Source organism: Protopterus annectens, chromosome 1.part0 (genome assembly GCF_019279795.1).
Source record: "Protopterus annectens isolate FY-2018-M chromosome 1.part0, PAN1.0, whole genome shotgun sequence".
In the NCBI taxonomy this organism is placed as follows: Eukaryota; Metazoa; Chordata; order Ceratodontiformes; family Protopteridae; genus Protopterus; species Protopterus annectens.
This window is the reverse complement of record NC_056725.1, coordinates 159,783,551-159,811,544: the sequence shown is the minus strand read 5'-3', so window position 1 is coordinate 159,811,544 and position 27,994 is coordinate 159,783,551. Positions and strand designations below refer to the sequence as shown.

The 27,994-nt window shown below is 40.4% G+C and overlaps 1 protein-coding gene across 1 annotated transcript in view; it reads left to right on the top strand.

Moving 5' to 3' along the window:
* LOC122787719 (WD repeat-containing protein 62-like) overlaps positions 1–27,994 on the top strand; it is a 1,689,893-nt gene that overhangs the window by 154,270 nt on the left and 1,507,629 nt on the right. Inside the window, exon 2 of the mRNA XM_044054617.1 lies at positions 1,345–1,402. The gene's annotated coding sequence lies outside the window, so the exon portion shown is untranslated. The remainder of the gene's footprint in view (positions 1–1,344; positions 1,403–27,994) is intronic.

Below are 27,994 nucleotides of genomic sequence, written 5' to 3'. Positions count from 1 at the left end.
TGCTATTGTCGTATATGGAAGAAATAGGCTGGAGTTTGTGTCCCAAGTGTATAATCTGAGCATTATTCTTGCCGGACACCTGTCATTTTGAGACCAAGTGATGTCTATTATTAAATTGTCTTTATAGAAGGAATATTTACCACATTTAACATTTCTTTCCATCAGAGGATTCCTAACACTTGTGAATTCTGTATTCTTGCCATTTTTGACTTGTTTCATTGCTGTTTGTTGGGGATATAATGGTTGTGAACAAGATCAGTCTATGATATGCCAGGTGTCCTCCTCTGCTTTGATGCTGGGAAGCTCAAAAGGTTTGAGGGTTTTGTTCCCACACCAGGTCCTTGGCTTCGTGTTCCAATGCTAACATTGTAGTGCAGCATAAGGGAGCTGCTGTCATGGGGCCTCTTTGTCTGCAGCATGTACAATAACATGGCAGTCACTAGCAGTCCCCCACTGGATGCTTTGATAAACATTCCTGGGACAGTGACTTCAGGAGTCAGATATCCTTTTGCCCTTCAGTGTTAAGTAATTCTGACTTCTGAGCTTTCTTTTTTGCCCTCTTGGCCCTACCTGGAGGCTTTTGGTACTGTTTGTCATTTTTCCCAAAATTCAGCTCACCAAGGACTCCTTTTATTTGCTGCAACAAATATGTAGTCACTCTGTCAATTAATTCTTAAGGGAGTTCTCCAAACGGAGTACTGATTAGCTTCCACCATCTACCTGTGTGTGGATAGACCTTCCCTCCAGCAGCTGGTGTTGAGATTCCCTGCAAGTTGAGCAGGTGTAATTATATTTTATAGGTAGCTGTATTTTGTTTCCCATTTTACAAAATTATAGTTACTCAGTAAATGTGATAAACTGTTGGGCACATTTGCTATGCATTCTTTGCCCTAGTCTGGCATGTAACATCAGTGTTTAATAAGAGGCATGGGTCCCTAGGTGCTGAAGCATAACACAGAAAAAAAAAGTCAAGCTGGGTATTGCAGGACAAGAAATCTCAACAAGTCAACTGACTATAGAGGACTGTGTCATGGGTCTTCTTTTATACAGAGTATACATCAGTATATCAGCAGAATCAGGTTTTTTTTTGTATGGCTGAATAAAGTGGTTACTGTGTACCAAGTAGTGATCATATACAAGCATCTATTTCTCTTTGTATAGAGATACGTATCCATGTAAGCACACACTCACTTATGCATGCATACATCATGTGAGTGTATGCTATATAGTTCACAGTGCATGTAATTTAAAGATTTTTTTTCTTTGAGTAAGAAGAATGGTCATTAGATGCTGACTGAGATCATTGCTTTTGTATATAATTAATATCTGTCATGTTTTTTGTAGGAAAGCAATTAGTGCGTTAGCATTCTCACCCGATGGAAAGTACCTTGCTACTGGAGAGGTAAGAATATGAAAAAGTGTAGTAAACATGCACTAAAAAAAACAGATCTGATTGAAAGCTGTATAGGAGCCTTGAAAGAGAAACGCACACATTGATTTAACAAGTTCAAGTTCGTCTTATCCTATTATGTTAAACAAGGTCTTTGTAATTAAATGAGCAACTTGTTCATCTTGCTTTTGCAAAACTTTCCCCTTCTTTATAATATACTTTCAGTATTCTGAGTGCTGTGTAAAGTTACTTTTTCTGAAATGTGCCGATGAAGTAACGTGTCTGAAATTTACTGCATTGCAGGGATACTGCCTGTTTAGTTATGGTGGGTCCCATCAGTTAACTTAGTTGCTCACAGCTACTGCTGTGCATATGAGAGGATAACATAATACTGTAATTGAGTGAAGACGAATCCTTTTTAATTTTAGTATAACCTTTTGTGGGAAGTTTGTTTGTCCTTGTCCTCCCTGTGGCTTTGTGGGTGTTTATTTTCTTTTTATATTTTTATATATTTTTTTCATACCTCAAAGTCTCGCTATAGGTGGTTTGTCAGGCCCTCTAATTGCATGTGTGTGTGTGCGCGCATGAATGCATGCATATCCCAGTATAGATTGGCATTGTATCTGCAATTAGTTTCTCTGCCTTGCTGTCATTTTGTGCTGGAATAGGCTGTGCCCCCCCAAAGTAATTTGGATAAAGTGGGTATGAGGAGTAAGACTAAATTTATTAGTGAACAGATAAAGCAGTAGTACCTGATGAGGTGTTCGTTCTGAGTGTTAGACTAGCCAGAAGTTGCGTTACATAACATTGTACTTTGCCACATAGTCCTACATAGCTTCAGATTAGTATATTTGAAGGCTGTAACATGAAGCCTTCTTTATTTGGGAGGGGGTGGGGGTCATTATCTGGAAATGCACCACTTTTGTTAACTGTGGATATCCTACAACATCATGCCATGTGTGACGCCCTTACACTGGCCCAGTATTCAAAAAACCTCAGTCCTCACCACTAGCACCAGTGAGGGACATGCACATTGGAAGGATGACAAGTACGCACATTGGAAGGATGACAAGTATACACACAGTAAAGTACAATTTCCCGTAGGAGCACACAGAGGTCACAGTCAGTCTGAGGCTGGTTTCTCTCTCTCTCCAGATCCCCAATAAGACTCCCCACTGGCACAGGTATAGGATTAAGATCTCAACCGAGTGGTCAAGCCAAAACCTTTAACACCCTCTCTGTCCAACCAGTGCTTCGTGTCCCTGCCCAGGTAGCTGACACACACACACACACACTTTGAGATTTGATTTATATACAAACAGACATACACTCCTGGGGAAGGCTGGCACAGGTTCACTAGCTTATGCCCCCTTCTACCCAGAATACAAGGTAGTGCCAGCAGCCACCAACCACTACTTATCAGCTACTATAAGGCCCTTCCCAAAGGGTGACCATTTCTAATGTGTAATGTTACTATTATCCAAATGGTAAGTGTCCAAGACTTTTAAGGCTATTAGAGTGGCCCATATAATGTCAGATGTACAGTGTCACCAAATATGTATGCAAGTACTCTAAGAGTTTAAATATCTCTAAAAAAACAGCCACAATTAAAAGGTTTAAATATATTTAATAATATATTTATTTGTACATATTTAATAATAAATAATAAAAGAACAAGACAATACTCTAACTCAATACAGAGACAACAGCGTTCGGAATCACAGGAAATATTTTAAAACTACATTGCAAGACAGTTTCACATAAATATGGAAAACATCTAAACTAATCTTACTATATTCCTATCTATCTCTAAGAGATTACTGTAATCTAGTACTTACTATAAGCAAGGCAAATACAGATGAGAAGTGCTGATGAGAGGATGTTTCTAGGTCCAAAGACAAATACAAAATGCACAGACTTTCTGTGAGAGATGGTTCTTAAATTAGTAACAAATTACTGCTTGGTCAACTGGATGACATCACTATTTGTCACTTCTGCCTTCAGTTCCCAGGCTAACAGAAACTTAAAATTTAACACCTCTGTGTCAGAAATACTTATCTCTCAGAAGTTTGCCTAGAACTGGAAGTCCTAACACAGTTAAACACTTTTACATTTGATACCTAGCAATTATTTCTGTTTCCAGTCAAGAAACCTCTAGCTGTAGACATCCTGTCTCCTAGCTGCATTGAAACTGAGATAAACACAGTTGTAAAACTCTTTGCTTTTCTTGAGGGTTTACAAGTTAACTTTGTATGTTCAGCCTCTACCATCAAAATATACATTTGCATAGGCGTGTAGTTTATATACATTTCTGTTCTTTTCTAGTAGGGTACACTGTGGTTACATTCTTGAAGCTCAGTACATAGCATACAGTTCAACACACACCTCTGCACCAGTAGTTTAATATCCACATAACATAGAGTTCTCTTACATTTGTAAGACAAGCATACAAATCATATTAATATTTACAAATGACATAGAATTGTTAACAAAATTCCAGCTAGCTGGGCTGGCAGCTTCACACCACGGCAGACTGAAACTTAATTTGGTTCCTGTTTTTTTAAAATACATGAGTGAGATTGAGCTACATGAAATAAATAAATGTAACCTATTCAAGCTGGAATATACTAAAGTAAACCTGTAAAACACTCAGTTTACCAGACCATGTAAATGTTTTAAATATGTGCACTGTACACATTCTGAATATTGCAATAATCACGTAGCTGCTATCTAACCTTAGATTTTGTAAGAATGCTGTGATATGTTTGTTTTCTGTCACTGTGTGTAACAAAAACTGTACAGTATGAACTGGATTTTTTCTCCTTGTGCCTTCATCAGAGAGGGCTTTGGTTCAGTCTAATTACTTTGATAATATATAATATGTATTATAATAGACAAATGTCTGAAAGTATAGTATTCAAGACACGGTTTAGTATAGTATTCAAGACACGGTTTTAGCTTGTAGTCATTTTCAAGGAAGCTTTCTAATAATGCTCAGGTACTCCAGATGTCAATTTATAACCTTTGACAGGCCTTTTTTCATTTGAACAATAAAATATACATATTGGTACTTTAGCAGCTTGTATTTCATTATCTGTGAGGTAATTAAATGTATTATTCTCACATTAGTTTAAGGTAGTTTTGTGTAATTTTTTTCTTCGACTACCCCCCACTTCTACCCTATGGGCCTTGAACGGTGGTTCTTCCTCATTTCATTCAGTTGGACCATATCCTATGGTGGAAAGAAAGCCAGGCAATTGCTAGGCTGGGTGAGAACCCTACAGCCCATTTATTTCTGCTTAGGAATCCCTGTCAGCCATCTATATGTAGGCATGTTGTATAGCATTTGTGATGACATTTAGTGGAGATGAAACAGCATGTATTCACTTACTTCATTAGTTACATTTTCTGCACCTGATCTGTCATATTCAGGGTTGCTAGGGGCAGACAGGGATTACAGGAAGCAGTAGGCTTAAAGCATAGAAGTAATCTTTGACAAGATGTGAATCTGTTACAGGACACGTGAGCACACATACCTTAGGACAGTACGTATGTACCAATCTGTCCTTGTTCTGCTTGTATGTGAGTTATTTATATGCAAAATATAAGGGCTGCAAACTACCATGGGAATGTAAGTCTAGGCTTCTTAAAATCCTCACAGATCAGGAACCTAATAAGTATCTATGAACTTTAAGGACCATCATCAGTTCACCTAAGATAATGTCGTTGGGGATGTGGGAGGATTCTGAAGACCTGTGGGAAAGCCCACACACATGGGAGGGCATGCAAAGTTCACACAGAAGCTACTCCAGCTGAGAAATAAACCAGAGAACCAAGTTTTTTTTTTTTTTGTTGAGGCTGCAGAACTGTTGCTGCACTGATTCACCCATTTAATTTAGTGTTGCAGACTTGTTACCAACTCATAAATTCAACAGCTAATACTTTTTGTATTTTTCCCCTGAATGACAACTTGGTGAACCTTGCTGGTTTATTGATCCTGCCCTTCTGGTGGCTGATTTGGCTGCAGACACCTTTGTCTAATGTGCAATATTCAGAACCCGTTCCACTTCAGTAAATATCTCTGACTGGAAATTTTGTTCATTGGTTGAGTAAGACTCCCTATTAATTCTGGGACTTGTAAAAGCTTCAAAACCTTAGGACAAATGGTGATGGTCACTGTTCTAGGAAAAGTGGTGGCGGTCACTGTTCTAGGAAAAATGGTAGTGGTGGTCACTGTTTTAGTAAAAATGGTGGTGGTGGTCACTGTTTTAGGAAGAATGTTGGTGGTGGTCGCTGTTCTCCTTGAAAGGAAGCAAACTCTTCCTGTACCTCCCACTGTGGATGGCATCACCAGTCATACCCCCTACTACTTAAGTTTAGTATCCCTGAGATGAAAACACTGTTTATATGTACCTGTTAAATTGTATGTATACTGTGCCGCTGTGGATTTGTAAGCTTGTAGGCACTGTTTCATATGCATGACTTTGCTTCTTTTATTTTTTCTTTACTCTGGTGAGTTGAAGTGGGTCCACATGGATCAGTGTTCCTTCAAAGGGTTTTTTTTTCTGTTTTAAGAATAAACTGTTATCTGTAGCTAAAACTAGAAAAAAATTCTTAATAGCAAAGGAGGCCTAAATGACCCCCTGTACCCTTTCTCCCTTTACAGCTGCCAAACTGCCTAATATTAGAAACCATTTATATTTTATTATTGATAGTTGCAGTACAGACAAATGAGCTCTGAAATATTAAAAATTTGTGCCATAGAATATTTAGTTGTAGCATTTCTAAGGATAATTCCTTAAACACTGCCATCAACAGCTAATTTAACTCTGATATTGCTTTTAATAGAAGATGAAAAACCTAATTACAAGGGGCCACAGGCTAGAAGAAAAGATATAAGCTATGTTGTCAAGATTCTTTGTAGTGCCACCCGGCACAAATGCAAGATCAGTACTTGATTTGCCACACCTGAACAGATCTGTGACAGCAGATTAACCTGCCTGTGACAGGCCTTTTGGCTTATATGGCCACAGGAGACATGGAAATGTATACCTGCTGCCAAGCTCACTGAAAATACCTAGTTTCTAATGGACACGTTTCACTTCATTTTGGTCTCTCCACTGCCCATGAGTGTCTAGACGTGCTTAGGGTTCGAGAAAGATATTGGCATGTTCACGTTTCTGCCCTTTGGATAACAGGCTGTTAGGGATACAGTTTTTAAAAAAAGTTCCTGACCATTTGAGATAAAAGAATATTTCTTTCTCTTTGGAATTACATGGCCTGCAGAAATTTTTTCTTGCAATCAACTCAGATGATCCATTTCTTCAGAGAAGTCCTGAATTCAGCTTCTTCAGAGATCTTACCCAAGACAGATAGTCAAGGTGATCATATTTATGATCCAAATTTATGAATTTTGTTGGCAGACTAGCCAAGTGTTGAATGACAATTTGCTTGGACATCCTGATTCCACTTGGTTGTGGTTACCTTTTGTATGGATGCTTGTTATAGTAGAGGTGATTGTCAATACTGTAAGAAGTCACGTTAGTTACCACCAGAATAATAAGGGTGAAGTCTTCTGTGGTTATTTCATGCCAAAAAAATTGCATAAGCTTGCTGAAAAGGAAGTTAAAAAGTGATGGGAATAAATGCTTGAAACAAAAGGTAGATTCAGAAAAACAGTAAAGGCAGAATTTTCTGTTCTAAAGGTGATAGACTCCTTGAAGGGGTCTCATTTTTCCTCTGAAGAAATATTGAAAATGTTTACTAATATTGGTGCTTAAAGTGCAAAAGAAAAATCCTCCGTGGTGTTGCTGCTAATTGAAACTATACTGCCATCTTGACCTCATACTTCTGGTCAGGCAGGGAAGGACTTCTGTGGAAGAATGCATTTTGTGGAGCAGGTTTGACAAGGTATAGTGAAAACAGGCACTGTTATGTGCTAGAACCAGCAGAGGTGTAGGTACCACTGCCAGTGGCTGCCTTAAAGGTACAACACCTGGTGCTGATTCTGACTTCTGACAAAGATATTGATGAAAAACCACCACTGCATGTGAACGTGTTGACTATGGTGTACTTTTTTCTGATTTTATGGAGTATAGTTTAAAATTTACAGTAGGCAGACTAGTTATAGCTGGAATCCCAACAACAGTGCTGGTCCAGTGGTCGACATTAGTTCCCTGCAGGTTGTTCCATGTTCTTCTCAAACATCAGCAAATGGACTGCAAAGATTTTTTCCTCTGGAAAATCTGAATTTCCTAGACATAGTAAGCTCTTATGTTCATGTCCATTTTCTAATTGCTTTTTTTTTTTTTTTTTGCAGCCAGTAGAATTGGTCCAAACCAACTGTATTTGATGTATTAAATATTGTAAAAGAGAGAGGTACTAGATCTTTAGAAACGGGAGGAGCAAATTACATAGAAATAAATTTGTGGGAACAGTACATGCAGCATAATGTTCATGGGGAGGGGTGAGGTTTAATGTTGGGCTGAATGATAGTTGTTGTAATGAAAGAAAACCTATGCAACATATAATGTATGTAAATGGGGAAAAAGTTTGTCTGGTTTGTTTTCTTTTCTATTAATGTATGTGTGCCTATGTATTAAGTGAAAAAAACACCTTTATTAAACTGTCAGGAAATCCGAGAAAAATAAAACCAAAATGCCACCATTACTTTTATTTTCCTCTGAGGAGGATGCCCCCTATAGAACTTGATGCTAATAACATTTGAATGTTTTGGGGCCTATTCAGGAGATGACATATTTAGGAGACTTTCTCTTACAAGACAGTATTTTATTCATGAGTCAAAGAATCCCTCCTTGCCTTCTTTCATGAGCTCTTTTGAAGGAATACTGGGGGATATTATGTTATTAGTTAGATCATTATAGCACTTAAATTATGAATCGGACAAGAATTCTGATTCCAGTGTTCCACTTCTTGAGAAGACAAGCAGATACAGCTCTGAAGGATAAACCACATAATTAGTAATCTAAAGGCAGATCCAGTTACTGGTATTTCAAAGCTGAAAACATTACCTTGCCTGCATCCCCTTAGACAAAGAAACTTGCACATTGGTGAGGTTCTGCATGATATCTTAAATGTTATTCACTTATCACTGAGTGTACTGAATCAGCCAGCTCATTAGCAAGACACAAGACCTAATTTCTGGGAACAGCACACACCTGTACTAGATACCAGAGGCAGGAAGCCAGCTTCAGGTACTCAGTTGTGCGTTTCATTCAGTAGATGCCTGAGTGAGGGAAGTGGCAACAGAGGTCAGAGTCTGAAAACATGCATATATCTTTCATTCTTACCCAGAGATGTCATGCAACAGTTACTTGATGGACTTTTGTCTAGTACTGCACAACCAGCCATGATCATCCTTGCTTATCTGGAGAAGTTAGGGAAGAAGAAACAGAACTGCAGTTAAACAGTTGTTCAATATTCCAGTTCTTTACTACACCAGGAACTACCCTAACAAAAAGGCCATTTTACCAAAGGCCACACCAACCATATCAACAGAAGCAGTGGCAGTGTGGAGGGAGACAACAATACAAGAATCTTCCACAGAAATTCCATCAGCATCTGAGAAGCGTGCTTGCATATCCCAAGCTTCATGAATGGTGTGTACCCAAGATTAATGGTCTGTAGTTTTCACTTAGTTTTAAGCTCTCCTGTTTGGTTAATTCATAGTCTCTGGATTATGAAGCTGTTATCTTTTGGATCTTGCTTACTCAAGACTCAGCAAGTGAGTATTCTTAACTGGATGACATTTGGATGACAGATTTCCCCTCAGCAGCTGTATGTCCAGCAGTATTAGTAAATCATGAAATCAAGCAATTGTAAGTTGCAGTAAGCAAGTCAGTCTGCCACAAAAACACTGCAGGCAGTCATTCCTGAGGGAGTCTTGGATTCCACATTCTCAAAGATTTTTCTGCCATAGTGCATGCTAAGAATTGCTGTCTGTTATGACCAAAATATGGTATGACAGAGAAAAAAGACCAGTAATTTTAGACTTGTAGTAGTAAGGGGCTGTTGGCAAAGGAGGAGGATTATACTGTCATGTATTTATATTCAACCAGCTGCTGTTTTGGAGCCTAACACAATTTTGGGTGAAATCAGCTTTTAGCAGGGAATATTACTTATAGGTGGGAAATGGAATTTGATTGGCAATGATGATGCGTCAGGGAACCTAGAAGAGAAATATAAAAATGAAACACTGGTGCTTTCCCAACTATTTTTTAAAAAGAGAGGAATGGGTAGTGGAAATTTGAGTGATTAGGAAGGACATGTCTAAGGAAGGGCTAGCTAGTGAGTGGGACAAAATGAAAGTGGTGTTTAAAAATAGAGTAGAAATAAGAGAGAGGGTTAAGAAGTAATAGGACCCAGTACTGATAGAACTACTGCATATAAAGTCTAATGGTATCAGAAATGTCCAGTCTGGGGATCTAAACCTTTTGTGCAACATTACCAGAATGGTTTGGAGAGGCAGGTATATCTTGGAGGTTACCACTGTTGTGGATTCACCATCCGTATAAAACAAAGTTTACCCCTGTACATATTCAAGTACAACATGGATCTATGGATGGGAAACAAAACATTTACCCCAGGACTGACCGTGTATTACTAATGGACAGAGACTGCTCCTAAATGCCTTATCCCATGCATGGGTTCCTTCAAATCATCTATGGAATGATCACAGTTGTTCTCATTAGGGGTAATACAATTATCAGCCATAGGATGGGTAAGGCCAATTGCTAGTTAAATAGGTTAGATTAATTCAAGTACAAAAGGGAAACTGGCTAGGCTTAAAATGTCCCTCTAGGTCAGCTAGTACTGGCCTAGGAACCTAATTATGCAGAGTGTCTGACAAAGGTTAAAGTATAAGAGAGCAAGGGGAATCTCATAGAACAAGAGGAACAGGTGCAGAGTGCTAGAGAAAAATTGGGGAGTATTTGGATAATATGCACAAGTTTAGAAGGATTGCTGTTGTTAAGCAACTATTTGATCACTCAAACACAAACACCTATAGCACAATTACTAAGGCAACCAAAAGTAGAAAGGGTTGTCACCAAACATAGGGAGAGTATGGCAAGAAAAATTAACAAGCTATCCTATAGCAGTATGAGAGATTTTGGAAATTTAGCAAAATTTATGTAAAACAGATGAATGTGGAAGCCAAGAAAGAGCACAAATGGATATATTTATTGAAGACTGTTAATTATGTGAAGATCAGAGGAAGGCGAGGCTCAACAAACAATGGTTAAGGTAAGAGAGGAGATGAGATAAAGGTTGATGTATAATCAGTAGAAAGGGAAGTGTCCAGGTATAGATGGTATTCCAGTGGAAGTTGGGAGGAATCTGGAAGATTTTGTTTAGTAGTATTTTTTAAAAAGAGGGGACACGCCAGTGTCTTGAAAGAAGGCTGTAGTGGGTATATTAACCAAGGAAATTAAAGACCTCTCAGACCTAGCTTCATATAGACCCATTTCAGTTTTAAACTAAGATTATAAAATGTTTGCCTATACTAGCTAAATGAATGGAAATGTACTGCGAAATTTGATAGGTATGGATCATTGTGTTTTTGTGGCGGGTAGGCAAATATTTGACAACATTAATAGAATATGGATGATCCAGGGGGAAGCAGAATATAAGAAAATACTGCAAATCTTGATGCAGAGAAAACATTTGGCAGAAATAGAGTGGGATTTTGGGATGCAGAGCATTAAGGAGAATAATAACAATGCAAAATATATTCATAAAGTTGCACTCATTCTGTGGACACATTTTGATCAAAGTTGAGTTTATGCTCTGGTATCTACATCTCTAATGTGACTGTCTTTTCTTAATGGTTACTCATCCATTTTGTTAAAAGCAGCACCTACCTTTTTTCCAGTGTTGACTGTGCTGCATTTCTTTGTTTTCAAAGGTGAACTGCTGTTAGCTGCACCGCATCTGTTTGTTCTATGGCATAGAGAATGCCTGTATTACAAAGCTTGCAAGTTATTTGCACATTTGGTGATCCAAAGATGTTTGTTTTATACATTATTTCAGTTATTGTTAGTGCTACAACAATTTCTGCAGAAGGCCCAATTTCCAGAGCTCACTGTGCTTTCTCCTCTAGGCCAGGCAAACACCTGCTCTTGAATTTCAGGATATTTTCTGTACACGTGTCATCTGCCTATGCTGTTTTAGATCGTTTTTGCCCCAGTTCAGTGTGTATGCATTTCCTTTTTGCGTTTTAGCCTGACATGGTTTGGCTTGCTCCAGACCTAGTTAAACAAGTACCCATTGGGGATTTTTTTATCGTTGCTAATACTGTGTAGTTAACAGGGTTAGGTAGATTAGGACATGTCTAGCCCTAAAAAATATAGTAGCTGCTCTTGTGACAGAAACGTTCCACACAAAGATTAACGCAGCCTGTAGATCACTTGTGTAGAAAAGAGCATGATGTGTAGAATTTGCGGAATTGTCAAGGGTTTACACTATAGTCTTGGGGAAAGAGAGAATTCCTTTTGATAATATTTAGACTGAAAGAGACTCAAGCCCTTGACTCGTATCTGTCCCTCTCCCAAAATAAGTGACTGGGTAGTTGGCCTAAGGAGAAGGCTTGTCAGGGACTTTGGAGGTGCAACAACAGAAGCATATGACATCCCTTCTTTGGTCAGACACATAGGCCTCATTAAGGCATTTTCACAACTCCCTGCACTCAAGCCCTGAGGGATCTGAGCTTTTGTTGAAATCCCTTTGGAAGCTGCTATGCATGCAGATCAAGACCCCTCCAACTAAGCTGAAAGTCTTTACATAGAATTCAAACTGGAAAACCCACCTTGGCTGACTGTCATTTTGTTGTTTCACATAGCCAGACAAAGCACCCATTGTTCTGGTTAATGAGGATGCCAAGGGATAGACCATTACAGTCTAGGAATTTTGGCCTCTGCCCTTGGTTTCACTGCAGTAGCTCCACTAAAGAGGGCTCAGAACTTCAAGCACAATGTGCCCCATCAACTCCCTGCAGTTGCCTGGACTCCAGGCAGTGGGTGGATCTCTAACTCACAAAGGCATTTTCCTGGAATTGAGCTGTAAGTGTGCTTTGATTCACTAGGTCTGGATGCTGCTAAACCTGTGGCATTTCCGTGGTTTTGGGAGTTTAAAAAGATGTGTTTTCATAGCTACTGAAGAAAGAGCCAGCTAACTTCTATTCCCCAAGAAGCACGATAGAGTGAATAGACCTCATGGGCCTCCCCTGGGATGCATAGGTAGGCCCATGGGGTCTAACACTAGAAAAGAAAGTACTTACTTGGCAATTGTGTTTGAATTCAGCTAGTCTACCAGGCTTGAATGGGGTTTTCTATTTCTTGTTTACTTCAACATATAGCCAACCAATGTTAATCCTCAAGTATTTTTCATATAATACCTCACATTCACCTTATACATTTTGGAAAGTGTTTAGCCACTTTAACTCAGAAGATCTTGCAGTGTTTAAAATGGTTTTAAAATTTGTATATACTTGAGTTTAAAAGTGAGCATGTTTTTTTAATTCCTTCAATATTTTGGCACAGTTTGGTCACAAGACCTTAAGAAGGTTTTAAATCCTGGTTTCTTTGTTGCATTCTATCTGAAGAAGTCTTGTGGATTCATATCTGAGACGAAAGCGCTTATGGTTTCTTTTATTAAACAGTAAGTCATTCACAACTCCTGGCTCATTAACAGTGAGTGATGGTTACTTCACTCAAAGTGGAACAGTTTATTTCCACTTAACAGTGGTATCTGCATTTGTTTTTGTTTGTCTTTGGTAGTGATCTACCTGCATTTTGTGCCCTTCTGTTCTTGGTTGTACTTTTTTCCAAGTTTGTTTTGTTAGCTTTCAAGTCTACCTGGAAAGTAGGATTTTTCTGTGCATCAACAAGTATTATATGCTACATTAAATAAGTTGAGAGTTGTTCCTACCCCTTTTGCAGGCTGTCCATGACTGGCTAGAAGATTGTTCAAGGTAAACTTGAGAACAACTTGTTCAAACATCAAAGATGTGAACTCTGTGGAAGGACAGCTAAACAGATCAGCTACATATCCTAACAGCTAGCTGTTAGGGATGTCTTTCTCCAAATGTCTCAAGTAGGAAGATGCAGAAATGGGCACATTTGCCTCACTGAGCAACTCAGGAAATTCTGCTCCAGAGCTTCTCAAAAAAGAATCTTGTGCTTCTTGATAGATGGGCGGTTCTCTTTTCGAGTGCTCGCTTTGATCCTCCTCCTCCCCAAGGTGATCCTGAAAGTAAGGAAAGAGCATCTAAGGATGCCCCTTTTGGTCCAGATCAGTCTCCTTCAATCAGATGTCCAGCATGAAACCTTATGTGATGCCTTTGCAAATGGATCCTTTATGACAGAACAAGGGTGCCCTGGTACACTTCAGCTTAGAGAGCCTGTCATTTTTTGCCTGGATGTTGAACATATTTAAGGAGACTGGGAAGCCTGCTACAAGGAAATCCTACTAGGCACATGGAAGAGGTTTTCCTTGTGGTACCTCTGGAAGGATCAGGACCCTGGCACTACATAGGCATTCATCAATCTCCAGTAGTTGAGCTATTTAGTCCTGGCATGTGCCTTTACAAGGAGATATGTATCTGTCATTTCAGCCTGCATGTCTGTAGAACCTTGTCTAACAATATTGTAGACTGTTATACTTTCTGGTGTCCTTTGTCTGAAATCGCCCAGAAAAAAAAAGTATTGTTCCTCCATGGAATCTGACCCATGCCCTGGAAAAACTTGATATAGCCTCCTGCCTCTGCTCCCCACAGGCATGCATGTGCAGAGAACCATTCTGAGCCTTCCATAAAGACAGTGCCATCCTTGGATTCAGTCCCATCTTTCTGCCAGAAATAGTGACGAGTTCTCCCTCAGACTTTCCATCTCCTTTTTTTCTTCTCTAATCTGCAAAGCAAGTGAAATTTTCCAATCTTCAAATGTCCGTAGACAACTGAGATGCATCCTATGGATAAAACCTAGGACATCAGAATGTCAGATTAGTTATTTGTGTCTTTTGCAGCTAGGAAGTGGGGGGGTTCTTAGACAGACATTTTCTAAGTAGATGGTACACTGCATCTTATTTTGTTACTGTCATCATGGCAAGAAGTTAAAAAGGACAGTACAGCAGCTACTTTGGCCTTTTGGAGGGGTGTGTTTGCACAGGCTATGCTTGAAGCGGCTACATGTCACAAAATCCACACATTTCGTAAGCACTATAGTCTGAACATTGCTTCCAAAACGAGTTGGATTTTCACCTACTATTCTGCAGGGCTATTTGAAGGCCATCTCTACCAACCTATCCCCCACCCTAGTCACCCACCCCCACCCACCCTGCATCACTATGTTCAGCTGTCCAAGTGTCCCCATCCATCTCATGGTCTACCTGTTCCTCCTTCCTCCTACCAGACTTTTCTGTGTGAGCTGGGGCTGCCATGTATCTTGAGGGCTTATGGGATGGGCGACATGCTGGAAAATACTTCTGCTTGCCAGCTGGATTGACTTACCCTTATTTCTCCAATCTTGTTTTTGTCAACACATGTAAAGTCTACTTCCTTCAGTGGAGTACGCCTCCCCTCAAGGAGCGTTTCTGACAAATGCCTTCCCCCCCTGGATGAGCATGCCCACGCCTCCCTGTCCTCATCTCAGACTGCTGGCCCACTAATCAAATCCAGGTTGCCTGGCTGTATATTACCCTAATTTCTTAAGCTGTGGAAATCAAAGTCAAAGTAAACTTTGTCATTTAGCCTACACAAGTGCACTCTAAATGAAATTGCATGCATCAGGCCTGAATTGAGAAGACACAATGTTAAGGAGTACTGCAACAGTACTGTATACAAAGACCATATGTATGAGCATGCTATAAATGTAAATATTAGAGTAGATCATTGTTGCAGTAATTGTTCCTCCCACCACCCCATCTTCTTATTGGTCATCCTTGGGTGGCGGTATCCTATCCCTCTGCAGCTGTCCCTTCCCCCTTTTTCCTTCTCAGGATCCCCAGCCTGCTCCAGTCTGGATTGTCGTGGGGAACTCTCCTTATCTAAATCTTGATACTAGAATGTCACTCCCCTCCCTATTTGGATAGTGTCATTAGGTCCTTGCCTGTGTTTTAGTTGCATGGATAGATTCTCCCTGTTCACTGTGATCAAGAAAGCTCTAAAACTAACAAAAGTAAATGTCAGCATTGTACAGGGTACATCTTGATGTCCGTGAACATCTGCCTAGCCTGGAAGGGGAAGGGTCCTTCGTTCCCTACTCAGGGTGAATATCAGGCCTTCTCCAGTGATCTCTCCAATAGTAAAGACTACTTCAGCAGTGTTATGTTTGCACATCTGTCATGGTAAGTTGTTAGGAACAGCAAGAATTTCATCCCGGATCAATTTCTTGCTGACCTTAAAGCATGCAACTGGTCTATCCTAAAAACCCTTCCCTTAGAAGAAAGTGTATCCCATTTTAATGACACTTTCCTCAAAATACTGGACTCCCATGCTCCTAAACGACTCATTAGAACCAGGTATCTGGCTATCTAATGACACAAAAATAAAATTAAACTCAGAAACCTGGCATGGAACAAATGGAGAACCACTAAAACCCCCCTAGACCGTAACAAATTCCTTCAGCTTAGAAATTCAACTAAAGCAGCTGTTACATCCGATAAAAAGCAATATTTCTATCACCTCCAAGATAAGCATCAACACAACCCAAAAAAATTTTGGGCTGGCTTCAACCAACTTCTCCATCCAGGTAAATCTTCCACCCCCACACCTGCAACACTTATGGATAAAGATCCAAGTGAGATTGCAAACTCTTTCAATTCTTTCTTTACTGAGACTATCCAGTCCCTCGCTAGTCAGCTTACCTCCTCCCTCGCCACAACCACCCCAAGGTTCCTAATCAACCTGCCTTTAACTTAGCACCCTCCTCTACCTCCTATATCCTTCTAAAAACTTAAACCAACCACCCTAGCGGCTGACCTACTTCCGGCTAAATACTTGCAAATAGCAGCTGATGCCATTGCTTACCCTGTATCTATCCTTATTAACCGCTCAATCTCTGAAGCCTCGATCCCCTCTATCTGGAAAACCTCCGTTATTATTCCTCTCCACAAAGGAGGTCCCTCCACTGATCCATCTAATTATCGACCCATTGCAATCCTGTCCCCTCTATCCAAAATTCTGGAACGCTGCATTCACAAACAACTTATCACCCACCTTACCCAAAACAAACTCCTATCTAATTCCCAACACCATCACAGCACCACCACTGCTCTTCTCTCCTTTGTTGACTCAATCAACTGCAACCGGAACAACAAATTAATTTCCTCTGCTCTTTCTTGACCTATCAAAAGCCTTTGACATGGTTAACCATAAACAACTTCTCCTCATACTTGAAACCTTCAACCTTAGCAAATCCGCCATAAATTTACCTCTCTGGTAGAAAACAAGCAGTACAATGGCATAATAGGATTTCAGACCTTCTTCCCACTTATATCGGTGTCCCTCAAGGATCTATCCTAGGTCCCCTTCTTTTCTCTCTCTTTATTAACGATTTACACTCAGTCCTTCCCAATACCACCTGCATCCAATATGCAGATGACTCTACCCTTATTTGTTCTGACGTCTCTCTCACCAACCTTCAAGCTACTACCCAAATCTGCTTCTCAGTAGTAGAAAAATGGTTCTCAGACCTAAAACTCCTACTCAATCCAACCAAAACCAAATTACTTTTATTCTTCCCTTCTCCAGCAATACCACCCAGTCTACAATTTCCCAGCACCCAAACTCCTACCTTTGTTGTCTCTGCTAACAATGGCACCAAAATCTATCCAGTCTCCCACACCAAACTACTTGGGGTGACAATAGACCACAAACTTAGATTTGACATGCACGTGAATCTGACCACTAAAACACTGAACAAGAAACTCGGATCCATGTACAGGATAAAGAAATTCCTAACCCCTCACACCAAGCTAACCATTGCCAGAACTCACCTCCTCTCCACCCTCCTATATGCCTCCCCTATATTCTCCTTTCTTCACAAAAGAGCTTAATAAACTATCCTCTGCCTATCACCACATAGCTAGATTTATCACCGTATGCCCTACACCATTGCCTAAACCTTAGAACACTAGGATGGTTAGAATTGCCTAATGTTCTGAAACTTAACCAGCTTACTGAGGCTTTCAAAATTATTAAACACCCTGACAAAACTCCCTCTCTAAACAACATTCTCACCTCCTACTCAAATCTATCATCCCTTAGGTCATCCAAAATTAGTCAAGTCTTGACCATCAAACCTAACAACTCAGGAGGGGATGCTCTCTATGCCAATTCTATCGGCAAGTTATGGAATGCCCTTCCAAGCAACCTTAGACAATTGACCACTCTGGACCAATTTAAAATTCACCTCCGAGTGTTTCTAAAAACCCAATGGTTATGCCCATGCCCTAACCCCGATTAATATACCATGCCCATGACCCCATACGGCCTAGACTAGCCACTATGTAACCCAACGCAAATGGGTCACCCTATAACCTTTACAATCTATCTTACCAACTCCTTTCTTCCTAGGATTCCATCTTTTCTATTTACTTATTGTTCTAATCCAATATTAGAACCGTACCAACTTATTGTATTAAATGTCTATTTTCTGTCGTATTGCTTGAATAGTTGCTCTTGTATCACTATTCTTTGGAACTTTTCCAATATCTTAAGAGTATTTAATGTTGTATACTAAATGTTTCAATTTCCATTGTAATATTATTAATATGTGCTCTTGTACCTCTGTCACTTGGAGCTTTTCTCCCCGGGCCTCCACTGAAAATGGATATGTATCCAGCTGGACTATCCCGGTCAACAAATGTAAAATAAAAATAAATAAATAAATAAATAAATAAAGTTGTTGCACAGTCCTAATTTCCTTACTTGAGGTCCTAAAACAATAGATCCCAGTAGTAGTGGGCCCAGCAAAGAGCACTGTAAGGTATTGCAGATTAGTTTCACTGAGTCCAAAAGAAGGCCTTCCTTGTGGTCTTGTTGCATTCTTTGACCCATTAAATAGTGTGCCTATTTACATTTGGTATGCTGAGCTTGTTAACAATACCTTTATGGACCTGTATTTAAGGTCTTGTCAAATCCATGTAGGCTATATGTCTAGCAAGTTCCCTTGGTGCCTTGCCCTACTTGTTAGTTTTTGTTGTATTATTTATTTTCTACTAGTTACATGTTGTAGGTATGTCATATGTTGAAGCATATGAAAAACAGAATTTAAAGGTGCACTATACCTTCTAATAAATGATTGCTGAAGGTCAAAGGTGGTTTGGTCCTTAGTATCTTTTTCTATTTCTTCCACTGTTTCCTCAGTTTGCATGGCATACATTTTAGGTGGTCTTTAATTATCACGGTTCAAAGTGTGATGCCCAGTATGAGTACAGGGACCATTTTGATGTCTCCCATAGGTAAGAAATGTATCCTGCTAGATAATTGTTTAACCAGGTTATCTTTAACCTTGTGTACAGAACTTCTAAGACTATTGTATGGGCCAATAGAGCTAATGTTTCTGGAACTTGAAAAAAACAGACAGGTTTACTTGTTTTTAGTGAAATATTAGTGTGCATTGAAATTTGTATTCCTTTTAAAGACCCTATGCTATTTTTTTTTCTAATGTGGCCCATTGCATAGCTTCCCTGCAATGCCTTTGAAATGGCTACTCAAGGCCAAATTAGCATAAACATGATTTGGGACTCAGCCCAAGCGACCATGATTTACCTTCTAAACATGGCAGCCTGAGTCACCAGAGTGACAAAATCAGTCCATGCTAATTTGTTTTTTCAGCAGTATGCTTTAACGAATGTATTTTGTGCATTAGTCCTTTAAACTATACCCCTCCTCCATTGTGGGATTTGGAAGTTAGTGGTAAAGAAGTTTCTTTTGAATATTTTTAGCCTGTTAGTTTAGTGGTTTAGTGCATATTATTTTTTAATTGCTTAAAAAAAATCACCTATGAAAACGTATCCTGCCTTTATGTTTAATGTGGTGTCTGTTTTCTGTTTGTCACTCTGTAAGCTGTCATGCATTCTTCCAAAAGAGTGACAATAAAAGGGATTATCTGCCGTATACCCTAGATGTTCACAGGCAGCTGAAATGTAAGCAAAGTAAAATGCAAAAAGATAACCAGAAAACTTGATTGGCTGCATGGCTGCTTTACAAAGAGAAAACCAGGACTGTCTGCCACTGCACAAGTTAAGTGTTCAGTCCATAGTGTGTTTACCTTCTGTTATACCAGTAGAGAGAAGATATTTGAGGGGCCTATCATAGCAGCATCACAGGGGTGCTGCTATATTTGCTGCTTAATTTAGAAATGCTTCAACATGTGACATACTTGGAAGCTGCAACATGGACAAGCATGCACACATGTACTTAACATTATAAGCTCTGACTGTCTTGCTGTGCAGTTTCAAATCCTGTAACTGTGTTCTCCCTTGGGTTACTTCTGTTACTGCTTTGGATTTTGTCCACATCCATTTATTGCCAAACTGACTAGCTGTGATGAAGGATGGTACAGTTTTGCAAGTGTATTCCTTACACTAATCAACAAAGGAAAAAGCACAGTGCCAGTAAGGACCACCCAGTCACCAGCTTGGTCGTAGAACTCATTTGGATTCTACATTATTTGTTATAACCAATGGAGTCATTAGTTGGATGTAGTTGTAGATGGCATTTTTATAGTGACAGGTGGTTTAGAATAGTTTTGCTGGGTTCAGAAGGGCTCCAGCCAACTGGCACAGAATATCAGGGATATCAGAGGGTAGTGTATAACAGAAAAATATCAAAGAAGCTGAAAAGTAAGGTGTACAGAACAGCGGTGCGACCACTACTACTTTATGGTACAGAAGCTTGGGCAGTAAAGGCAGAGCAGTTTAGGAAGCAAGGGGTGATGGAGATGAAATGCTTGAGACTGGCAATAGGAAGCACGCTGCGAGACAGGTGAACATAAAGTTGAAGCCAAATTTATCTCCAATTTGCAGAAAAGATTGAAGGCAGGATAGTGGCATTGAATGGAGATAGATGACAGTTGACAAGACACCAACCCCATGTAGAAAATTGGGAAAAAGGGGGCTTATGATGATGGTGAACTAGTTTTGAATACATATTTGCTGCACATTGCCCTAATTACTTTCTAAGGTTTCTCATTAAAGAAGAACCAAAAATGGGACTAGCTTAAAAAAAATTGTGGTAGCAGAGGTTTTCAGCAGCCCACATTAGAAGTAAACACGAGTGCAAAGTCTGCATTTACTTGTACAATACATTTTGCTGGAGGCACAGATTTGCAGTGGCAGTGAAGCCCATATGTTATGATTTTCAGTGATTTTCAGTGATGTCTCACTTGAAGACTTATTATTGATGAACGCACTCCTCTAGCCGTGAGTGCACATCGTGTCTGTTAGATCACTGCTCTTTTCATACATTCCCCTTCAGACAGTAATTGCTACAAAAACAACCAGCCTTGCATCCCAGCCTCAAGTCTTTTGACTTGTGCATGGGGGATTTGCTGTTAATTTTCAAAAGCTACATCACACTCAGCAGAAATCTTTTGTGAATTAAATGAAGACAGGAGACCTTTAAGTAGTAAGCAATACCCGAAATGGAAATTGTTTTCTTTCTGGCTTTGAATCACCTGTTTGATCCCAAGCCTTGCTTAATTCCCAGCAGTTGGCATCCTCCTCCACTGAAGATTTCTCCTTTATACTAGTATTGCCTCAGATTTCAGCACATCCTGAGTCAAGTACCTTCTCAGATGTGTGCTGTACCTCAGGCTTCACAATAAGCCTTGTCTTTGGTAACAGTACTGGCTGTACCTCCCTTTAAATGAGCTAGTACAGTGGAACGAAGTCTACTTTTAGGGGAAGGCCCGTCTTCTGTCGTTAATGACTTTAGTACTGAAGATTGCTTAAAATTTTAATTTTATAAGAAACCTTTCACAGTGTTTCTCAGTGACATGGTGCCCATTAAAGCAATGCTTTCATGTATGCTTTAATTATTCTCTGCCTTTTCATCAGTCCTGTCAATTTGATTACTAGATTTCCACTCCAAATATGGAAACAAAAAAAGAATGTTGCATAGTTTGGATATGCACAGGAAACAAGGTTTTCCTGTCACCAAAATTAAAAAAAAATATCTACCTGTGGCTGGCCCTTTGTGTTTCCTTTTGTTATGACAAAATTAAGGTGTCATGACAGAGCACATGCCAGCAGAACGCTTCCACTTTTGTTTCTAATTTTAGAAATGTGTCAACTCAGTAAATTAATGAAATTGCAGTGTGGATACATTTTCACACATTTTACAAAGCTACACTAGCTAAGTGCCAAGTCCATATGGCAGGTGTTACAACAGTACTGTCTGAGTGAGTGCTTAATTTTACAACACCCTGTTTTTATTCCTGTTATTGCTCAGAATTTCGCCTCTGTTATAAAAAATACTTTTGCAGGAATCTTATTCAGTAAAGACAGCACAGATGTGACTGTATTCAACATAATGATAAATGTTGTGTCAGTCTGATTCTTTGCATCCCGGTAGTTAACTTCCAGGTATGTGTCCAGAGGAACAAAAAATCAAAGAATGTGCTATCCTTTCATTGATTCACATGAGATGTAGTCATCCCCCATGACCAGTAAAATCTCATCCAGGTTGTATGGTGTGACTGTAGTTCAGTGCTTCATGCCAGCAGATCCAGCCAAGTATTTCTCTACTCTGTGGGTATTTATTCTGCCTAAATTCGTAAGTGAATCATTCACTTCTCTGTTGTTGAGAAGTCAAATCTTGAAGTCCAATAAAAATTCTGTCAAGATGTCTGTATTGACAACATCTGCCTTTGAAACGTACAGCTTAAATGCGTTTCTCAAGACTTGCATCATGTCATAGTATATATACTTTAAATGTCTACATTTCTGTGACTCATTCTTAATGGGGCACATATGGTATTTACATTACTTGAATCTGTCAGTATTTCTGTTTTGAAAAATTTTCTTTGTATTTGGACAGATTTCTGCACTTTTCAAAAATTTAGATTTTTTTTTTCCCCAAGTCTTTTCCCTCATGGCTGCAGACAGTAAAGCATATCCCATTTAAGCTTTCTTGTATGAGCCAACCAGAGGCGTCATCAAGTTGCCATGAAGTGTTGCATATTTCCCCTAAACCTTCAACCAGCTGGTAGAGAGGGCAGGGCTGTGGATTTTTACCCTAACTTCCATCTCTGCAACAGCTCACACATGTAAGAACTTGTGCAGTAGTGGACCCAACACTATTGAAGTTTTAGTGCATATCCATCTTATCTGCAGTCTAAGCACTGCTTGGTGAGCACACACCCTAGTCCTAATGTCTTCCTGCCAGCTATACTTGGTAGCTACTAAGTAAATGGTGCTGTACAGCAGACTGACCTGCCATTCTCGTCCCCCATGATTGAGTGATCTGGTATCCTAAGTAGGTAGTAGGCTATCGGCCCAAGGGCCTAAGTAAGCCTAGCCAACAAGGTTCCCTGGCTTACGAAACCCAAGAAAGTTATGTAGGTTCATAGGTAGGTACTAGGCTATTGGCCCAAGGAAAAAGATGTGGATATTGCCAGATTCAAACCATCAGCACCGTCACTCATGCTAATGTCCTGGCCTATTGAGCCACACAGGCTGCTACAGCCACTCCCTGTCATCCTTCTTGACTGCCCCCCGCCATCCTCCCTTCGCAGTTATCATTGTGTTTCCCCATCTGTTTTCTTGAATTCTTTAATACCTGCCCCCCCCCCCCCAATGGCTCACAGGTAAATACTAATCAGTCTGTCTACAGAACATTACAAGCCTAAGCAATAAACCATATTCAGCAGTTTTCTCCAACTTCAAGGAAGACTGCACAAGATGGACAGAAAGAGAATTTGAGTCTGAACTTTAGGTTATCTAGGTTTACTTTAAAGATGGCAAGGTTTGTACTTGACGTGTAGTGAAGTTTGCCCCACTGGTTGGGGATACATTGAGATATGAATCTATCATGCCAACATATCTTATCTGCTGATGAAAGTTTAGTTCCGTTAACTGGATGGTTGAGAGAGCATTTGTTCTACAAAGGAAGAAAAGGTCAAGGAGGGTTGAATCTTTCATAGCTCAAAAACCTAGATGAGCACTTCCAGTGGATGAGTGTAAAAGAGACGGAGAATAGTTTGATTCCTCTGGTCTCAAACACCCATACCTGTTCTGGAGTCCAGTCCATCAACCGCTGTACCACTGTGGCACATGCTTCTTTTTCAGTCTTTTATAGAATCTTGACATATAGGTTCTAACTTTTTCTCTGAAGTACACATATGGTTCTTCTTCGTTCTTCAGTTTTTTTTACCTCTTCCTTCAAGTCCAAATTCTGGGAAGCATGTACAATATTTGTATGTCCAATCTTCTCCCCTATTTGTTTTAGAGTATAACTTTATTCTCCCACTTTTCAGAGACTTTCTCCCATTCAGAGCTCTTTCATCAAGCCAGGCACAGTGCTATTTGTTCCAATGTCCTCGTACTTCTCTTTCTTCATTTGACTCCACTCCCCACATGTGGCTGACTCCTAACATGTATCCTATCATCTATATCCCCTCTTTCATATGACTTTCTTGGCTGTATACCACCTGTCTTCTTTGAGCTGTTTTTTTCCTGAATATACTCCTTTTGCTGCATGTTCCAATGGGACTCTCCTAGCTTTCCAACCTTTTGTGCCTTCTTTTCGCCATCTTAAGTTCTAGCCCTTCCTTTCCTTTTCACTTACCCCATCTTCTCTCTATGTTCATCCATTCTAGATGTCTGTTTTTATTTCTGCCTCTGTCATTCCTAGATGTAAGCTGTCATGTATGTGTTGAAATCTGTAGATCCCTTTGGGTTTTTCAGTCTCCATTTGCATATTTTTCTTACAGTTGTCGGTGGACAAACTACCACAAGAATCTGCTGCATATTTTTATATGTTTGTTATGTTTCTATTCCTACTATCAGTAGATGCCTTAAGACACTTGCGTTCTTGTGCTCAGTATGGTATTGCTCATGGTTCTCCCTTAAAAGTTCTTAGCTTTTAAGGTCAAACTCAAATGCTCTAATCTCGTGTTCTCAAACCAACAAAAAGTAATGTAATTGTGCTTCCTTTTTGCTGGAAGCTGAACTGTGCAAGATTGCTGCACAGTGGAGATTGGGTATTGGTTCTTTCTCCACTGTGGTGCAATCTCTGAGTTGGAATATATAAGTAACGGGGGATATGGGGGGGGGGGGACACCTGCAAAAAACGTGTGTTTGTTTTTTTTTGAGCTTACAAGCTCGAACATTCATGTTCAATGTTGTAAGCATCAAGATGTCGACATTTCGATGTTTAATATAGAACCATTGCTCATACCACACCTGGCTTTAGCACAGTTGTTGAAGGTGGCAGTTGTTGATGTACTGCTGTTCACTTCACATGGGAGTGATACTCTAGTGCTCAAAGTAGAGCAAGAATGATTTTTTTCAGTGCCTGTCCGCTGGTCACTTTTTCACTGAGGTGTTGTCTTTTCGGTGAGAATAATGATGTCAGGGGTTGGTGGGGGCAAACAGAATTATCCCCTGTGCAAAAATGCTTTAATGTTGTCCATTGTGTTTCCTTTGCTTTCAACTCAACAAGCTAGAGTATACCCATTTTGAGCATTTGTGTGCTTAATCTGTTAGTTAAAACCAGCAATGTTCTGTACTCCTATCTCACCTTCATTCTTACGTATGGGATCGGAGCCATTCCTCGGCTCTGACTCTACCTATTTACAAGCTGGAAGAGTTCTGGTTGGCTCGTGGCTAGGTAGGTATCCCATGGTGCACCAGTACAATCCCCAGATCTCGTTTGTCACGTCGACAATTCGGTTGTGCTTCTCTTTGGCTCTGGCTAAGTGATTGCACTTATTTCCACTTTTACCAAATTTCTTGGCTCTGTTTAGTTTAAAATAGTTAAAAATGTTACTGCTTGGTTAATCAGCGTAGTTATTAGTGTAGTTAGCTTTTACTTGCACCATTTGGTGCAATTTTTGGCCTTTGGCCCCTTCTAACATAGTTTGGTATCCCATGTACTGGTTTATTCATAGAATTAGTAGTGCAGGCGCCTTTTGTGCACTGTTAGACTGTGTGTGTTAATAGGATAGTCTAGAGATTTTTGGCGGTTTTCCGCTTGTTAATTAGCTGCGTTAATAGCTTGTGTTAGCATTGTTAGATATTGCTATTATTGTTAACAGAACTACGTTCTGTTTGTTCTTGGCATAAGCTTGAGTTGTTGCGAATTCCTGCTTATTACTGTGATTACTGTTTTGGGTGTGTGATACTTTCTACTTCCTCCACCTTTCTAGGTCTGTTTCAGTTAGAAGACTTTATCTCTTCATTGCCCGGGCTAGGCCCATTTAAATTAGAGGACCTAGTGCTCTTTCTTCTTTTTCTCCATGTGTGTGTCCTCTACTGCAGAATGTCTAAAGAAGGATCATAAGCCATCTGGCTTTAAGAAATGTGTTAAGTGTTCTCAAAAAATGTCTATAACGGATGGTCACAATAACTGCGTTTACTGTTTAGGGGCCATCCATTTACAGGAGACCTGTTTATTTTGCCATGCTTTCAGTTCTAAGGTGTTGCGGGAAAGGAAGAACAAGCTCATCCTCAAAGGTCTTCTTAAACCTTCCTTTGAGGAAGATTTGTCTAGTTCCTCATCATCTTCAAAATCCACCAAGGGAAAGTCAAAATTTTCTAAGAGGCCCTCCCCGGCACTGGCTGGTGTCTCAGAGCCACCTCTTAAAATTTCAAAATCAGACAAGTCCACTGTCTCGTCGGCTGCACAGACCTCGGTACCGACTGAGAGCAGTATTGTTATTGCATGGTCAGTTCCAAGTATTTCGGAGCTGACTACTGAAACTGTTTCTTGGAGCCGGTCTATGGACCCTCTACCGGCCTCCTTGATATTAAAGTCTCCTATACCTGAGAGATCCCAATCTCCTACTCTGTCATCCAGATCTTCCAGGAGTTTATCGGAAGAAGACATGGAGAGGGTAGTGCTGAGACTTTTGAAGTCGTCTGCTTTGCCTAAATTTTTGTTGGCTCCGACCCAGTAGGTTCCAGAGTCACTCGAGTCCATTCAACCCTCTGTGATCATTCCTCCTCCGAGCCATGCTGGTCTTTTGGAGCCTGAGTGCTTGGTACCACTGGTGGAACCGTCATCACCAGCTCCCCCTGTGGCTGTCTTGGAGCCGAGTTCTGCTCTGACACGTTCGGTGCCATCCGTAGTGTCTAGGAGCTGAAGCTCCCCGTTTGGCCCCGACAGGGATGCTTGGAACCAAACTTCTTCAGTTCCGAGTCTTCCTCTTGGTGTGTCTGCTAGGGTGAGTTCGGACCCTATGTCTGTCTCGGAGATGGTGGCTCTGGAGCCGATGGCATCCTCGGAGCTAGAGAGGCCTTCTGAGCTGGAGAGGTCGGCATTCGAGATGATGAGTGTGTTGTCCCGATCATCAGCTTCTACCAGAGGTACTGGCACTCTTCCCCCTAATGCACCTACTTCTGTCTCAGCTCCTACTCCCTCCAGAGACAGCAGAGACCCTCAGCATCAGGAGTCACTGGCTGGTGGCCCTCACTCTTCCGAGACCTCCCCAGAATGCTCTTCTGAGGAGCCCCCTTTGGAAGAGGACTTGTAAGAGGAAGCATGTCGACTCCCAGGATGAGACATCTGACACTGACTTTGAGGAGTCTGAAGGTTTCCCCAAGTCGTCCTCTGATGATGTCTCCTTCGTAGACATCCTGGAAATCCTTAAACAGAGGTGCAGCTGGCCCACTGCCATCCCTTCTGATGAGGATTCTGTGTACCTAAATGCTTTCTGGTCTCGACCTTTTGCCTCTTGTGTGTCCCCACCTTTTGACAAACTGATGGATTTAGTTAGTCGAAAGGTGTGGGATACTACTGATGCTATGGAGCCAGTCCCCAGGAGACCGAACAAGTTTCTTTCTGCCACTCCAGGAAAATATTTTTTGTTTAAAGGTGTTCCTTTAGATGCCATGGTGGTGGCAGCCACTAATAAGGAGCTAGCTGAGACTTCTTCTGTTCATCCGCCGAATAAGGAATCTCGAACGATGGGCAGATATGGGAAGCATATCTTTTCTTCAGCGGCGTTTACCCTTAGATCGTTGAATTACCTTACTCACTTTGAGGTTTCAAAGAGATCTCCTTAAAGAGTTAGGAGACTCTTTACAAGGCACATGTACTGAGGGAGTCCCTTACAAGCTTTCTGCCCAGTTGTCCACCTTGAACTCTATCGTAAAGTCTTCCATGTGGCTTATTTTGTATGCAGCCGATGGAGCGAGTAGAGCAGCGGGTTCAGGAATTTCCCTAAGGCATCATTCCTGGATGCATTTGTGTAACTTTGCGGAACCGTTTAAGTCTACCTTTACCAATGCCCCCTTCAACGGTTCCTCATTGTGTGGATCCAAGGTAAAGGACACTCACCCGGTGCGAGCAAGAAGGAAAAACACTCTCTGCCATGGGAGTATGTTTTACTGTTCCCTTTAGACCATACCCTAAGGGTC